We start from the raw sequence: 17,428 nt of genomic DNA, 5'->3' as shown, positions 1-17,428 counted from the left end.
CCAGGGTCAGCTCCCAGCTGCCGCGACGCCGTGATCGCAGCCCAGGCTTCCCCTCTGATGCAGAGAGCTGGTCCCTCTGCGGGCAGCACTCAGAGCTCAGAACATTCTAGATGAAAGCAACGTGCTCCTTTTAAAATGGGGAACCGGGGCAGCACAACTGAAGCTCTACGACTGTCTCAACTACTGGGTTTCGGGGTAGCATTAGGAAATCGTGAGAATCCAAATCTCAATTTCATACAGATTCCAGATTCACTGCAGGTTCTAGAATTTCCTGAAACATTCTTTCCATTTATCACTCAGGATTCCCTTGCCAAAGCTAATAAAGTCTACATTCCTTACGGAAAACCCACCATAAGCACCACCACAAATAAGATCAACTGACGCCCACCCTTCGCACCAAACATAGAAACTGTTACTCACACAAGACTGTGCTGGAGGCAGCTCTCAGCTGAAGCCGAATCCGTGAGACTTTATTATCCTCATTTTGGATCGAGTGTGAAGACTGTCAGCAAACCAGGGCCCCAGTGTGTAGCAGAGAACAGATCCTTTGACGCCTGCCTGAACATTTTCTTCCCATCTCTCTTGGATATTGAGCACCCTCAGAGCTACTGAGTCACCCACATTTGTAGGTCATTTATTCAACCACTAGGATAACACAATTATGCGATAAAAATGCCTTCTCAGGGCTTTGTCATACTCAACAAGGCAGCTCAGAAGGCTAGGTAAGCCCAAGAAAGTGGGAAGCGTCCTCCAGACAGACAAAAACCAAGGAAAACCGTGCAGAGACTCTCGAGAGAGCAGAAAGAGAGCCCGCTGTAGCCTTTCAGGTCCTGCTGGCAGCAGCCCTGCGTTAGCTGGCACCATTTCCACGGATGCAGCCTGCTGGGCACATTTGAAAGGTCCCGCTTGCGAGACATTCATCCCCACTTCCAGCTCCTGCAAGACCCGCTGCAGCCCCACTCCATCCTGGGGGTCGACTGTGCAAGTCTTCCCAGCGAGACCCCTCAGAGCCTGCTCAGTGTCTGAGACTGGGAAGCACCAACGATCCAGAAACGCACCATCCCGTTCTCCTCATGCTGCTTTCTGGGTTCCAAATTGTCTAACGAGTCCTGCATAAACCTCGGGCTGGGGAGCCAGCCAGGGCCCAGCAGCACCCAGTTCATGTGCTCCACCCACCCCACAGAGGACCACGGAGGCCCCAGCACGCTCTGTCCGCGGGGCAAGACACCAGAAACAGCCACAGTTCAGGGTTCTGCCACTTGCCCGTCTGCCCTAATTACCTACTGTGATCTGAATTCTCATTGGTTGGAAAGGTGATCCCACAGCTCCGCTGCCCTAATTACCTGCTGGGATCTGAAATTGCATTGGTTGGGAAGGGGATCTCACTGCTCAAGCACTCCCTGCTGTCTCCTTGCAAACAACATAAAAAATCCAAAACCCCTCTTAAAGAACGTTTACTATAACCTCAAAACAAGACCCATCCCGAGACCAAGGAAGATACACACGCACATCTGACACCTGGTGGACGTCAGTGACCGACGCCACGGCTTCCGTGTGGCGTGTGAAGCGGGAGGCCTGTCACGGTGATTCAGGCTGGGGTCTGAATAGCGGTCTTCCAAGCAACTAGGCAACAGGACGCACACCCCAAAACCCAAGTCCCCGCACTCATGTACCTGGAAGATATGCTGCGTGGCCATCGACGCCAGTTGTGAACCAAGACCAATCTGTGTCCTGTGGCCCTCACAACGTCCGGACACGCCTGGGCCCAGCACAGGCCCGCAAGGCACCCTGGTCGCCTCCAGTGTGGCTCTCTCCTGCCAAGGGCGATGGCCCTGAAGTCCATTGAGATTTCTAAAGCTCTACAAAGTCGTCCTTCCTCCTGCTTGTTCAGAAGGCCTAAAGCCCTGAAGACACCAGTGAGAATTGACCTAGCCTCTTAAGGCAGCTCAAACACCTCTACACAGGAACGCTGGACCTCTCTGCCCTCGAGAGCAGCCGATAACACACTGGGCTAAGCAGAAGGCACAGATGTCACATCCAGAAGCCAGTGGCGCTCAGGATTGCATTCCAGGAGCCGCCCATGTGAGTCCCTCCAAGGTTTCCAAGTCCCACTTGATTGCTTTCATCGTATCTCTATAACATCAGAGACATTATATCTCATGGTATCTATGAGATCCTCTCTACTTTTATGAGCACATATGCTCCCTGACTTACCATGGGATGAAACTGTTCCAATAAACCCAGCGTAAGCTGAAAATATCCTAAATAGAAAGTGCATTTGACATAATAGTTTCAACTTACAACGGGTTCATCCAGAGGCAGCCCATCTCGGGCCGAACAATGCACTGAGTGTGACTAGTTCACACCATCACAAGGTTGAAAAAAAAATCACAAATGTAACCATTGGGAGCCAGGGACCATCTGTATTGGGGCTCCTGTCTTCAGAGACGACAGAAACCTCTTCTTAGACAAGAATCACAATTTATAATCCTCAAAATGTTAAACTTAGTTTAACAATCTAGAGGTTCAAACAAAGCCAGAGTAGGCCCACAAGGCCGTTTGTGTCATTCACTAAGACACACGACTCTGTAATAACCCTCACCACAGCCCCTCAGGGTGGGTCCCAGAGGCGGCTGAGGCTTGTGGCTACGGACACTAACGAAACCAAAATCAGAGTACGCAGGTGCAGTCAAGTCATATGACTTCTCCACTAGCATATGCACAAATGTTCAACAGCAAATCTGATCTTTGCTTTACCTCCCTCCCATGACCTAAAAAGGAGTCTTCTTAGAGGATGAAGGATTTTGCATAACACAAGTCAACATATAAAAGATCTGCTATAGAAACAGACTTTCAAGTGGTCCTCATTATAGTGATTCAACTAATATACAAAGGACCCAACACACAGCACAGTGTATATTAGAAGAATGATTAATTTGTTCCCCTAAAAATCCTAATACCTACACAGAAAAAATACCCTATACACATTTTATCATTCTTTAGCAGTGTAGTCATACAAAGGAGTATCACAAAAGCAAAAGAACACATTTGGTTTGACTCACGGTTCTAAGTTTAATATAAAATTGCTAAAACCACCAAGACAAACATGACTATGAAATATTTAACGATCTTCACCTAAATTCAAGTCACCATTCAACCACCAATACCTCTGCTCTCCTTACAGGAACTTTCCAAAAGTAAATTCTGGAATTAACAGTACAAAATTTTCTGGTGATAGAAATTAGGAAGAAATTGCTTGAAGGCGGTTCCTTGGCTGTCAAACTTTTTCTCAATAATATTTTGTAAAATAAAAGCATCAAACAGATCTTTACATTAACTTACAATCTATCAAGCAATACTGGAGCAAGCTTTAAATATTAGCCACATTCTGTCAGGGCTGACTAATATTAAATCAGCATCAGTCTCATGTCTTGCAGCAGCCACAGCTCATCTTCTTAAAACCACTTAAGATTTCATAATTAACTCAATTAAACAATGTAAATCATCTCCTTGATCTTTGACATGAAGGGGTAATTTTCCCCCAAAATAGTACCTCTTTCCTTGACATGATTTAATCTGTGGTTAGAGTATTCAACAGGATTTCCTTCCTCCTTAGAAAATAAAATATACATCTTTCCAATATGAAAAACTCTAATAATGCTATAGCTTAACCAGGTCAAAAGCATTTTTTTAAGTTAAAAAAAGAACCTAACTGCATCTTTGGACCTTATGTGAGGTCGTGTCCAGGGTCACGGGGACCCCTGCTTGGCCAGTGTAGCTGGGTACCAATTAAAGACAGAAACCCAAGCATTCACTCAAAGCCCCTTCCCAGCTGTTCGTCCTAGTGGAAGAAGCCATGGGTACAAACGAATGCGGCATTCTACGGAGGGCTTTGGGGATAGACTGCTTGAGAACATCAAAGTGGCTCACGTCCCCCAAATATAAAGCCAGTGCCTGCTCTCAGCTTCCACCCACAGTAGCCAAGGTCTGGAATCACTTGAGTTCCCGTCAACAAGGGATGAAGGGAATGTGGTCCGAACATACACAGGAGCAATACTCCACCACACAGCGGAGAGCCCTGTCATCCGCGGCAACATGGATGGAGTTGGAGGACATTACGTTAAGCAAACGAGCCAAGCAAGGAAACGGAACATGTTCTCACTCATAAGCAGGAGCTGAGAGCAGATCTCGTGGAGGCCAAGAGTACGAGGTCAACAGGGCCCAGCAGAGCCCACTCATAAGTAGGATGGGTAGAGGCTCGTAACGGGCACAAACACACAGCCTAATGGGAACACGAGACCTACTATTGATAAATCAGCAGGGGGTGGCAGTGGGTCATCTACTGTGTATTTCAAAACAGCTAGGAGAGAATAACTTAACCAGCACAAGGAAAAGAAACTATTTAAAGTGAAAGACATCCCAAGTACACAGATTTCATCAATATAGGGATGAATCGAGATATCACATGCACTCTGAAAATATGTACATATATTATGCATCAACAAAAACAAAAACCAATGACAGAACCACTTGCAAAGCACGTGCAGGAGAAGAATGGGAAGCCTGACATGGTGTGGCTGTGTGTCCCCACCCAAATCTCATGCTGAACTCTAACCCTTTGTTGGAAGTGAGCCCTGGTGGGAGGTGACTGACTCATGGGGGTGGTTTCTAATGATTTAGCACAATCCCCCAAGTGCTGTCCTCATGATAGTTCTGAGATCTGGTTGTTTGGAGGTGCATGGCACCTTCCCCTTCACTCTCTCTCCCCTTCCAGCCATGTGAAGACATGCCTGCCTCCCCGTCACCTTCCACTCTAAGTTTCCCCAGATGTAGAAGCCTGTACAGCCCACAGAACTGTATGCCGATTAACCCTTTTTTTCCTTATGACCCAGCCTCAGGTAGTTCTTTATAGCAGTGGAAGAACAGTACAGTCCTCAGGACCAGCAGTGTTTTCTTTCTACCCAGCGGCCAACAAGGTCTCACACCCTAGCTGGTTTTCCAAAGCCTTTGCCAGAATGCTGAGGCTGTTTTGGGGATACTAACTTTCCCCATCTCTGGCAAACCAGATGGGGCATCCTATTTGCCTCTTACCACCTTTCTCAGAGAAACTCCACCTCTGAAACGGCCTCCGCCAGGGGCCTCCTTCAGTAGCAGCAAAGCTGAGTATTCCTTGCACTTCCCTTCTTCTGAACAAGTAAACATCTTAAGCTTGTCTTTCCATCTTCCCAGCTCATTGAAAAAAGTATCTTATGCTTTCTATTTTCCTAACACACACACAGAAGAGAAGTGCCGTGAGGGCAGGGGCTCTTGCTTTCCCGGATCTGAACCTGGCCCTCAAACACTAGCCGAATTCATACTGACACGATATCCAGAAGCAGAAAAGCAAATATCCACATGACTTCAAATACCCTAAGGATCTAACAGGCCGAGTGGCCCATGTAACTATGGTTTGTGCCGGGCCATTCAACTGGTGTCCAAATCCCTGTCCAAGTGAGCTCTTTAATTTTGAGACTTTTCAGACAGTTGTTTGTTGTTGTTGTTGTTGTTCTATTTTGTTTTTATTAAAGGGATCTATTACAGTTACAATCAAGAATATCCCAGGCCGAGTGTGATGGCTCATGCCTGTAATCCCAGCACTTTGGGGGGCCAAGGTGAGCGAATCACCTGAGGTCAGGAGTTCAAGACCAGCCTGGCCAACATGTTGAAACCCCATCTCTACTAATACAAAAATGAACCAGCCATGGTGGCAGGCACTTATAATCCCAGCTACTCAGGAGACTGGGGCAGGAGAATGGCGTGAACCAGGAGGTGAGGCTGCAGTGAGCCAAGATCGCGCCACTGCATTCCAGCCTGGGCAACACAGCAAGACTGACTCAAAAAAATAAAAATACACCAATAAGCCCAGATAGTTCCTCACCAATGTCAGATACATCAGTTTAAAGAAAAATAATATGAAAGCTTGTTTTTAAATTTCAGTGTTGAATTTAACCATATCTTTTAAGAAGATATGAAGATAGAAGTTCCCCAAGGGTCGGGGGAGAAAAAAGTAGTTAAGAAAATGTTAAAACCTCAGGAGAAAAACAAGTATGGGGTAAGACCTCAAGGCAAAACTTTTTCTTGGCACTTTGATTTCAAAAGAACAGAGATGCCCAAAATATGAACTCTCCCATCTGCATTTTATATTCCTCTATGTCCTTTGAAAGACTGGAGATGGGATCCCAGGTTCCAAAGTGCCCGGCCAGGGCTCACATCAGGCCGATTCCTCTACGTCCTTTGAAAGACTGGAGATGGGATCCCAGGTTCCAAAGTGCCTGGTCACGGCTCACATCAGGCGACATCTTTCACAGCCGTTTACTCCCCTGACTGTGCCTAGAGAGCTCTGTGGCCCAATTTACACAAAAGGGTCCTAATTTACACACGTTCATCACTTTGAGCAGAGTCTCAACAAATGAGACAAATACTGACACTCCACAGAAGCAAGTATTCTCTTCCGAAAAGTTAAGTGTCAGGTTCCCACGAGCCAGGCAGCTTGGTTACAGAAAGCACTGGCTGACTTGCTGGTTTAATGGTAAATGCATTTAAAATGTTAAGTGATCCGGCCCCCCTCCCAGTGGGTGTGTACGTTGAACTGGTTGCAGTAGTGATGCTCAGACCACGTGGTTTTACTTCAAGCAGAGCACCCCACACCCAGGAAGAGGCCAAAGGACGGCATCGAGGTCTAGGACAGTTCTAAGGAGAGCTGCAGGCTGAATGCCTCGTCTGCAAATAGTCTCATTTCAGAGGAAATCACTGAACAGAGTTCGTAACACGTGAATTTTAAAAATTCTTATTTCTAATTTCATCCCATTAGAACTCTTGAAGAATAGAGGTGCACCTGCTCCAAGTCAATGAGAGAACACTCGGATAGTCCCTCACAGGTCCTCGGCCTCCGTCTCCCACCTAGAGAACATCAGCTCAAGCTGATCACAGCACAGTGCGATTTTCTATAATATGCACGCCTGCTCTGAGCTGAGATGTCAATGTCTGGAATGTGCCTGCCAGGCCCAGGAGGAACTGCAGCAGCTGTGGGGACATAAGCTGCTAAGGAATCCGATTTGGAGGGAACTCCAGGCAACTAAAACTAGTTCCACTGGTTTTTCTTGGCAAGGCTTGACCAGGCAAACTGTTATCACCGTTGCTAATTCATGGTAATTGGGATGCGGACATAACAGTAAGTAATTAGAGCAATTATATAATTTGCTACTCAATTACAATGGCACAGATTCCTGAGAATGGAAGAACTGTTGCCCAGGAATAGAGTTCAACAGGTCCTCCACATGCCCCGGGAAACATGGCATTTCCATGCACCCCTCCTTTGGTCCCTGGCCACCTGATCTCGGCCATCTGATGGCATCACTCCCCACAGCTGGAAACACCTGATGTCTTGTCACCCTCCCATCTGCCCTGCCTTCATCCAGCCCGGGATATTCAGTGATGCCCACATACAGGACCAGGAAACCAGGGTTATCCTAAACCAGTGCCTGCATTCAAAGTCCTCCATGGCAGGACAATCACCAACGGCCAATACTCCCAGAACCTTCCACCTCAAAACGGGAGCACATCTGGATTCAAGCTGACAACGCTGCATTCTCTTTGCCATGTACACATGGAGGCATGTCAGGTTCCACCGAAAGGTATCAGGTTTCACGCTGGTCAGGAGCCCAAGCCTAGTCACTCTGCATGATCTCAATTCACCATCCACAGAGAAGCCGACAGTTTTCCTCTGGTGCACAGTGTGGATGGTGGATGCATTTCCTCTGAAGACTTGGAGACGGGATCCTGGCCAAGGAGGCCAGTCACCCCAGCCCCTGCAAGACCCAGACGTGCCCCTCTGCTGTCTGCACACAGTACCCAAGTCTAGCAGTGCTGACTCTGTGGCGGGATAGTTCTGGGCCTGCAGAGGATGCAGGACACAGGAACCGTGCACCCTGGCTGTAGCCAGAGGCCTAAAGGATTCCCACAAGGCTCTCCAGCCAAGGTGCCTTCACCACAGGCAGACTCATTCAAGGGAGCCGCCAGCCGAACTGGAAACGTCCCAATCTGCTGAGCCAACACAGAAAGACAACAGCCACCTACAGCTGCTGAGCCCCGAAACGTAGTACCGGGCCTGAAGGGCTGAATCCGGAATTTAATCTGTCAAGTTCTTTTCAAATGTGTTTGGCTATGTAATCAAATCTTTATTCTAATTAAATTTAAAGGAGCCTCTGGCTATGGGCTCCCTTGTCGGGCATCACAGCTCCAGGGAGTAAGAATGGGAAGGAGAGGCCCAGAGCCTCTCTGCATTCTCCGCCCTAATTCAACACGTCATCATAAGGAAAGGCACTCCAGCAGGAGAGGTGTGCACGGGAAGAACTGGGTTGGCCCTGACACAAGCATGACCCCCATGACATCACAGCTGCCTCAACCAACAGGCAAGACAATGATGCCCACCTGGACAGGTCACTGGATGTGATGATGCACCCCAAGCCCTAGTCCCACAGTAACCAGAGACCACCTGCTGCTCGTCCCAGGTAAAACAGGCAGAGCTGTCCAAGCCCTCGAAAGCAGGAAGAATTAAAGAGACAATTCCTGCGATTCCCACAACACACATGACACTCCTCAGAGACAGATAAAGGGTTCGCTGTGGAAGTGCAGAGGACGGTGCAGTCCCTAGGCGGGCTGCTTCTTCCAACGATCAGGGAAGAAACCAGATCCATTTCCTTGTAGAAAAATCATTTGTACCGTGATTAGACAGAAGGTGGCTGATGTTATCAAATCATCAAGCACCGCACGGCTCTGTCTCCAAGGAGGGCCTGGAAACTTCCAGCCACCTGCGTAGAGGACGAAGTGCTTACAATGGAGATACGTGTGACTGAGGTCTGGCTTCCTCAGGGAAGCTAAATTTGAACTTTCATCACTGAGGAATCGCTCATTTACAGTCAGTCACCCTCAATGCAGAAGAAGGCTCAAGACACTGCACCAGACTTCAACACTCAGGGTTAGGGTCAGCGTCAAATTCACAAGTTTTACAAAATGTATTTACTAGGGATGCCAGAAGAGATGTAGCTTCACACCGCCCCAGCTCCAGGGTTTGCTTAGCCCCTCACCAGGGGATCTCACCAACAGATGACATATCCACGCCTCGTCCATGGCAGCACAGAAAACCACTTGGAAGACAGCCACTCCCACCAAGCTTCCCGACTTTGGTGTTTAAAATATGCATCATTTAAAATCTGCATCTCATACATGAGATGACACTTCTCCGAACAGACATTGCGATTGTCATTTCACCCAAAAGGGCTTTAGGAAATGACACTAGGCCCAGACGCCGGCCGCCTTACTCTAGCCTAATTCCTTTTTGCCTGTATGGAGGCTTCACAGATACAGCCCGGTCACATTAATGACCATAAGAGAAGCTCAGGGCATAGATGAACTCAGTGCTGAATTTTTCCATTTATCGCCCTTTTGTTTTGTCCAGAAGACAGCTGAGAAAGGCTGGGGCAGATCATCTCCTCGAGTGTAATGACTCCCGCCACTTCTCTTCACCCCAGGTCACCCCTCAGTCACACGCTTTTGAGAAGCCAGAGCAATTCTGTTCTCTTCACTCTGGGTTTCAAGTACTAAATTCCTCCATTTTATCAGTTAGATTATCAAGCAGCCATTTGTAATCTGGACTGCAATCTGATACAAAATTTAAGGCTAATTTAGGTTGCGGTAATAGCTCCTATTTACGTTATAGACAAGGCATGAATGAAAACTTTAATCTGTTCATAGGACCAATTTTGTAAACAAACCAATTATTCAAACAATGATTGTCTTCAGTAAGATGCAAATTTCTTTGCTCATAAAAGATTTTCCAGTAGGAATTTTTAAATTCATGGTCTTATTCCCTGAGCCTGTCTCTGCACATTCCCCTGAGTGCACAGCAGAACTTCTCAGGGCATCCCATCAGCAGGCCCATGGAAGAGAATAAGCCCACAGCCCCCAGCCCAGGAATCAAGTCCGAGCCCCAGCAGCCCCTCGTCCAGCCGGGGCTTCCTCATCAGCACAGCACCCAGAGGTCTTCCAGGTTTAATGCCACGTGTGCATAGAAAGTAGAGTGCTGGAAAGACCACAGTGGACATTCTACAAATGCAACTTCTCTCCTGGAACAGCCCAGCAACCCTCTGTACCTTCCCCAAAGTACCCATGCCAGACAGGCGTAGACAGTCTAATGGGGTGCCTAGGAATCAGCATTTAACATGACTGATGAATAAAATAGTTTGAGAGGCCGGTCAGCGAGAGGCTGCCATAGCTTCCAGTCATTTGCAGGCTCTGAAGAGACACAGATTCAGGTAACAGGCCAGACAGGACAGGACAAGGATGGGGAAGTAGAGGGCAAATTCCATGGACCACCAACCACCCCACCATCCCCACTGAGACTCCGTGATTTAAGGAGAGGCAAAGCCAGGGAGAAAAGATGCTCGCACCACTCGAGGGACTGAGATTTCACCTAAAGCGCACAACATGTGGCTGAGGGTCAAGGTTGGGTAAGCCGGGAGCACAGAACCGGGTTCACAGGCCCAGAGGCGTCCCCCACACCCAGACCCCGTGCAGACCTCCCAAGTACTGCCTGTGTCTCCTGCCTGGTTTATTTCCTGCCCCCCCTTCTATTGTGTTGGTTCCTCAGCCGCCCCCCACCACCACACACCCCTCTCTACAAGCTTGGTGGACTGAAAAGGGCGGGGGGGCGGGGTAAGATCTGGGCTCTGGGGCCAACGTCCTGCCTGAGACATTAGTTCCAACCCACCCAGTTGTGATGTGAGCCCAAGATTTGTCAAATGTGAGATGGGAAGGTAACTGAACTCACTTCCCAGGACGGCTGTGGAGACTAAGATCACATATAGCCACATATCAGCGTCCAGCACACGTGGGACCCCGGCCGTGTTGCCCCTGATGGGAATTCCTCTGTGCCCCCTCTGCTACCAGAGCCAACTCCCAGCAGTAGCTGTGGAGGGTGCATCCTCTATTGTCACTCCACTCACCTCCCATCGCTCCACGCAGTGACCTGCCACGCAGCGGCCACCAGCAAATCTGGCCCCACTGGATAACCGAACACCACCACGCCCCCCCCCCCCCCAACCACTTTGAGGCGTCTCCCACTTGTAGTTCCTAAGCAGGCCGAGAAACTGCCTTCAAGGGCGATCACCTGTTCCTTATTGCATGTAATGGCCAGCCACGCAGGACCACCAGCAAATCCAGCTCCACCATCCAGGCTCCTGTGGATAACCGAACCCCCACCTTGGGGAGTCTTCCACTTGCGGTTCTGAAGGGGGCCTAGAAACCGCTCTCAAGGGCACTCACCTCTTTCTTATTGCATGTAATGACCAGCCACGAAGGGCCACCAGCAAACCTGGCTCCACCGTCCAGGTTCTGGTGGGTAACTGCCCCCCTCCCCCCGCTTCCTCCTGGGGTGTCTGGGAGGCTCAGAAACTGACCTCCAAGGGCACTCATCTGTTCCTTATTGCACTAATAGCTCCTTTACGGAAATCCACTTTGACTTCCAGCACTGCAGGTGTGACAATTTGGGAATCCTGCTTGCAAGCTCCAAGAGCTTGAGGTGACGTACACCTCACCAGTATCCCAGAGACCCAACACTGTCCCACTGTGTGTTTAAAATTCCAAAATACTCTTTCAAAATGCTACTGGCATTTGGTTTGCGCATAAAATGCTAAAAACCTTCCAGTGAAACAAATATCTTCAACAGTTTGATTCAATCATAGCATGTGAGTTACACATCTGCCAAGTTGTAAAGCCTCATGCATTTATAACATTTTTAGTATGGTCAAATGGTTCATTAATATAAATTATGAGAATCTCTAAGAAACAGGTTTTTTTCTGGCATTAGATGACCAAAGGAAAACTGGGTTCTGGCTGGCTTGCGGGCCTGTAGAGGCAGACATATCTGCTGACACAATCAAGCTCCTTCCCACTGACTTGGCCTCATCCCAGGCCCCTCAGCCAGAAGCCCGCAGGCCCCTGGAGGAGCAAGCTGACCTGCCCACATTTCTCAAATACACAGCTGTTGCTCACACTGCAGATAGAGTTCAAGGCACCAGTAGGCCACCACGCTAAAAATACAACGCACCGTCTATGCCAGGTGACGGTGGTTTTCACTCCATCCCAAAGCCCCATGTATGAGTTTACAGCCATGATTACTACATGAATTTTTAGACCCTCAAGACATACTTAGTTTACTTTTATGCAACAAAGTTAAAAGACTATCATTCAGATATAGGCTCTGAAACTGTGGAATAATTATTTGGGAACAGAGCCTCTGCCAGATCAGGATAAGCACTTGGGACAACACCCCGTGACCTCGGTCCACACTAACCCATCCAGACCAGAGGCCTCCCGCACAGCTCTGTAATTTCTGTAAATGAGGTATTAGTGCAATAAGGAACAGATGAGTGCTCTTGGAGGGCAGTTTCTGAGCCTCCCAGCCACACGGCCACATTCAGGCTGAAGCCACACCACCTCCAGAAACACTGTCCGTCGCCGAGGTGTGCCTGGCTTCTCCCTTTTTCCAGAACTTAAAACCTGAAAGGACAGGTCTGTGTAGAAAAACACAAACTACTTGCGATTCCTCTGCCCAGTTCAGGCTGTAGGAAGCTCGTTTCAGCCCTCACCGTGTTCTGACCTCGGTTCCCATAAGAAATCAAGTCAGAATTCTAGTCCCTGTCTCCTGGGCGGTGTGGCAGGCATACATACCTTCAGTTACATGAGGAAAGGCGTGGCGAGCCCCCTTCCTTCAGTAAAACTGCACAGTTCCCAGAACCCTGACACCATCCCCCTCATGTCACTGTGAACACCTGGACAGAGCACATTTCAATGCGTGCACCTTCGTGGGCTGGTTTTCTATTTCTCCACTAAATCACCCCAAATTTAGCGCCCTAAACACTGACTTATTTTCTCCCATTTCTGAAAGCTGGAGTCCAAAACAGGTCCCACCAGCTAACGTCGAGGTGTTGGCAGGGCTGGCTCTGGGGAAGCGACAGTCTCCTTGCCTCCCGCAGCCTCTAGAGGCGTCTGCATCCCCTGGTCCATATGGCACCTACTGTCTTCAGAACCCACAGCGGCCCTGATGGCCCGTCAACAGGAAGACGCAGAACGTCAGGAGCCCGGGCTCCAGTGCTAGGGCCAAGCCTCCCCACCCTCCCAGCTCCTCACACACTCCCGTGCGAGCTAATAGAGACTCCAGTTTAACTAGTGTCACCTGTGTAAGGGGTAAGTGCCCAGCTGTGAACTGGTTAACCTCGCTCACACAGACCCCAGGAATAACCTCACAGGGCATGGACCACTTCACAATGAGTGACCACCTGCTCGGGGACCTCCCTGGCCCAGCAGAGCCCTCCGGTACCTCCCTGTGGACTCAGGGTCTGCAGCACCAGAGGGCCCTGGATATAAAAGACAGCTCTCATGTCAGCAGGAACCCACCAGCGGTTGGGTTCCCGGTACTTTAAGTAGCCCAGGTGGACAAGCCGGGTCCTGGGCAACTCCATCACAAGAATAACGGCTGCACGTGGCGAGTGCACGGGTGACCACCCATCAGCCCAGCTGGCCTCGCTAAGTACATCACCGCCGTGACCTCCAATGAGACTCAGCTGCTGGCACAGTCCAGGTATCGGCCCCCAAGAACATTCTGGATCACAATTCACAGTAGTGATTGCGATCAGGGCCACACATGGCTGAATGTATTTACATGAGGACGCCACAGCCGATATGGATGGACTGAGAACATTTCCCACTGTACATTCTTACAACACCATTTTATTTGTGCTTTATTAAACTTTTATGGCTTTTTTCTGCTTATCTACTTTATGGGAGTGTTTCTTGTTCTTATGACTGCAGTGATACTTTAAGCTACAACTATTAATGTGTAAAATTAGTTTGGAAGACGCCTTCTCATTAAACATTTCACAAGCAAGCAGTCAGAGACACCTAACCTGGAGGCCTGTTTTTTTCTCTGAGCCAAACCCACATTGGACTCAAAAGGGCACACGGAGAGGGGCTGGATCTCTAGCGCCCATTCCTAGGGGGCCTCCTGGGGAGCAGATATGGAGGGAGAAGCCCTGGGATACGGCACCGTCGTACTAAAGAAAAGTCCATTTGGGTAAATGTAAGTGCCAGACTTAAGAGATTAAGTAAACCATGAAAAGAAACCACTAACCACAGCTTCTCCAAAACAGAACTAAACTCCCTTTAGTTTGAATTGGAAAAGCAGAAGTGATGATCAGGATACAAAAAAAAAAAAAAATGACAAAGTATCTGAACACAGGAGAATAATCAAGGGTCTCTGTCTCTTCCTGTGTCAGTGGGAGCCTCGCATCTAAGCTGGATTTAGAAGGTTGCTACTTTGGACTGAAAGTTATCCCCAACCCGTTTGTAAGCAAGTGGAGCAGAACGCTTCAATTATTTCAAAGTTTAGCGGTAAAGCTCTGTAACTCTCACAACTATTTTAATTGGTGTGAATTTCAAAGTGACTCAATCTGTTGGCTGGAGTATCTAACGGCTTAACCACGGGATCATATTGAGAAATTTTTCCAATTGCTTTTGTTTTTCCTACTGAAGATGCATTTGTACGTTCTTGTAGTTTGCAGTTGGCTGGTTCTGATGTTTGGTCCTGAGGAGGCCCAAGTACCCAGAGAGGAAGAATCTGAAACCTCAAGCCATTCGAGTGCTGTCTGGGGAGATGGAGACCCCAACCCGAGGGCCACTGACGGACTCAGCACGAGCGCAGGGCCGCCCGAGGCAACGGGCCACGTATTTGCCGCTTACAAAACAACATAAGCACACACCCCTAGGTGTGCTCACACGCCCTGTACACACTCACGTCTGCCCATACCAACACCAGCACACACCCCCAGGGGTGCACACAAGCTGTGTACACGCTCACATCTGTCCGTGCCAACACCAACACACAACCCCGAGGTGTGCACACACGCTCTGTACACATCTGTCCCCGCCAACACCAGCACACACCCCCACGGGTTCACACACGCTCTGTACACATCTGTCCCACCAATGCCAGCACACATTCTGTATGCACTCACATCTGTCCCTGCCAATGCCAGCACACATCCCCAAGCTGTGCACACACGCTCTGTACACGCTCACATCCCTCTCTGCCAATATGAGCACACACCCCCAGGGGTGCACACACGCTCTGCACATACTCATGTCTGTCCCTGCAGCCTGAGTCAAACAGTCACAGAGAGGCAGAGGAGGAGGAGGAAGGATGTGATGGGCACTGAAGTCCTGGGCCAGTTCCCCTCCCTACCTCCGGAGAGACCCCTCATGTGATCCTGCCGTCACTCACCCTTCTGCCTCCATCCTCCATCCTCCCACAGCGATCAGGAGGACGCCTACTGCACAGAGCTGTGATGAGCATGAACAGAAGATAGCAGGAGCTCACGCCAAGTGCTGAGCACAGTTTTTTTGTTGCTCTTGTTGTTGTTGTTGTTCTGTTTCGTTTTTATTAAAGGGATCTATTACAGTTACAATCAAGAATATCCCAGGCCGAGTGTGGTGGCTCATGCCTGTAATCCCAACACTTTGAGAGACCAAGGGGAGCGAATCACCTGAGGTCAGGAGTTCTGGCCAACATGTTGAAACCCCGTCTCTACTAATACAAAAATGAACCAGCCATGGTGGCAGGCACTTACAATCCCAGCTACTCAGGAGGCTGAGACAGGAGAATGGCGTGAACCAGGAGGTGAGGCTGCAGTGAGCCAAGATCACGCCACTGCATTCCAGCCTGGGCAACACAGCAAAGATTGTCTCAAAAAAAATAAAAATAAACCAATACGCCCACTTAGTTCTTCAACAATGTCAGATACATCAGTTAAAAGAAAAATAATATGAAAGCTTGTTTTTAAATTTCAGTGTTGAATTTAACCATATCTTTTAAGAAGATATGAAGATAGAAGTTCCCCAAGGATCGGGAGAGAAAAAAGCAGTTAAAATGTTAAAACCTCAGGAGAAAAACAAGTATGGGGTAAGATCTCAAGGCAAAACTTTATCTTTGCACTTTGATTTCAAAAGAACAGAGATGCCCAAAATATGAACTCTCCCATCTGCATTTTATATTTCTCTATGTCCTTTGAAAGGCTGGAGATGGGATCCCAGGTTCCAAAGTGCCTGGCCACGGCTCACATCAGGAGGCATCTTTCACAGCCATTTACTCCCCTGACTGTACCTAGAGAGCTCTGTGGCCCAATTTACACAAAAGGGTCCTAATTTACACACGTTCATCACTTTGAGCAAAGTCTCAACAAATGAGACAAATATTGACACTCCACAGAAGCAAGTATTCTCTTCTGAAAAGTCAAGTGTCAGGTTCCCACGAGCCAGGCAGCTTGGTTACAGAAAGCACTGGCTGACTTGCTGGTTTAATGTTAAATGCATTTAAAATCTTAAGTGATCCGGCCCCCCTCCCAGTGGATGTGCGCGTTGAGCTGGCTGCAGTAGTGATGCTCACTGACCACGTTCTTTCCTTTGGTTTTGCTTCAAGCAGAGCACCCCACACCCAGGAAGAGGCCATAGGACAGCATCGAGGTCTAGGACAGTTCTAAGGAGAGCTGCAGGCTGACTGCCTCGTCCGCAAATAGTCTCTCATTTCAGAGGAAATCACTGAACAGAGTTTGTAACACGTGAATTTTAAAAATTCACATTTCAAATTTCATCCCATTAGAACTTTTGAAGAACAGATGTGCACCTGCTCCAAGTCAATGAAAGGACACTCGGACAGTCCCTCACAGGTCCTTGGCCTTCGCCTCCCACCTAGAAAACGTCACCTCAAGCCAATCACAGCACAGTGTGATTTTCTATAAATAATGTGCACGCCTGCATCTGAGCTGAGATGTGAATGTCTGGAATGTGTCTGCCAGGTCCAGGAGGAACTACAGCAGCTGTGGGGACACAAGCCACCAAGGAATCCGATTTGGAGGGAACTCAAGGCAACTAAAATTAGTTCCACTGGTTTTTCTTGGCAAGGTTTGACCAGGCAAACTGTTATTACTGTTGCTAATTCATGGTAAATGGGATGGGGACTTAACAGGAAGTAATTAGAGCAATTACAGAAGTTGCTACCCAATTACAATGGCACAGATTCGTAAGAATGGAAGAACTGTTGCCCAGGAATAGAGAATAAAAGAACTGTTGCCCAGGTCCTCCCCATGCCCCAGGAAACATGGCATTTCCACACACCCCTGCTTTCATCCCCAGCCACCACCATCCTGATCTCGGCCATCTGATGGCATCACTCCCCACAGCTGGAAACACCTGACCTCTTGTCACCCTCCCATCTGCCCTGTCTGCCTCCAGCCTGGGATATTCATGGATGCCCACATACAGGATCAAGAAACCAGGG

Source organism: Chlorocebus sabaeus, chromosome 12, assembly GCF_047675955.1.
Source record: "Chlorocebus sabaeus isolate Y175 chromosome 12, mChlSab1.0.hap1, whole genome shotgun sequence".
In the NCBI taxonomy this organism is placed as follows: domain Eukaryota; kingdom Metazoa; phylum Chordata; class Mammalia; order Primates; family Cercopithecidae; genus Chlorocebus; species Chlorocebus sabaeus.
Note: the sequence above shows the minus strand (reverse complement) of the source record.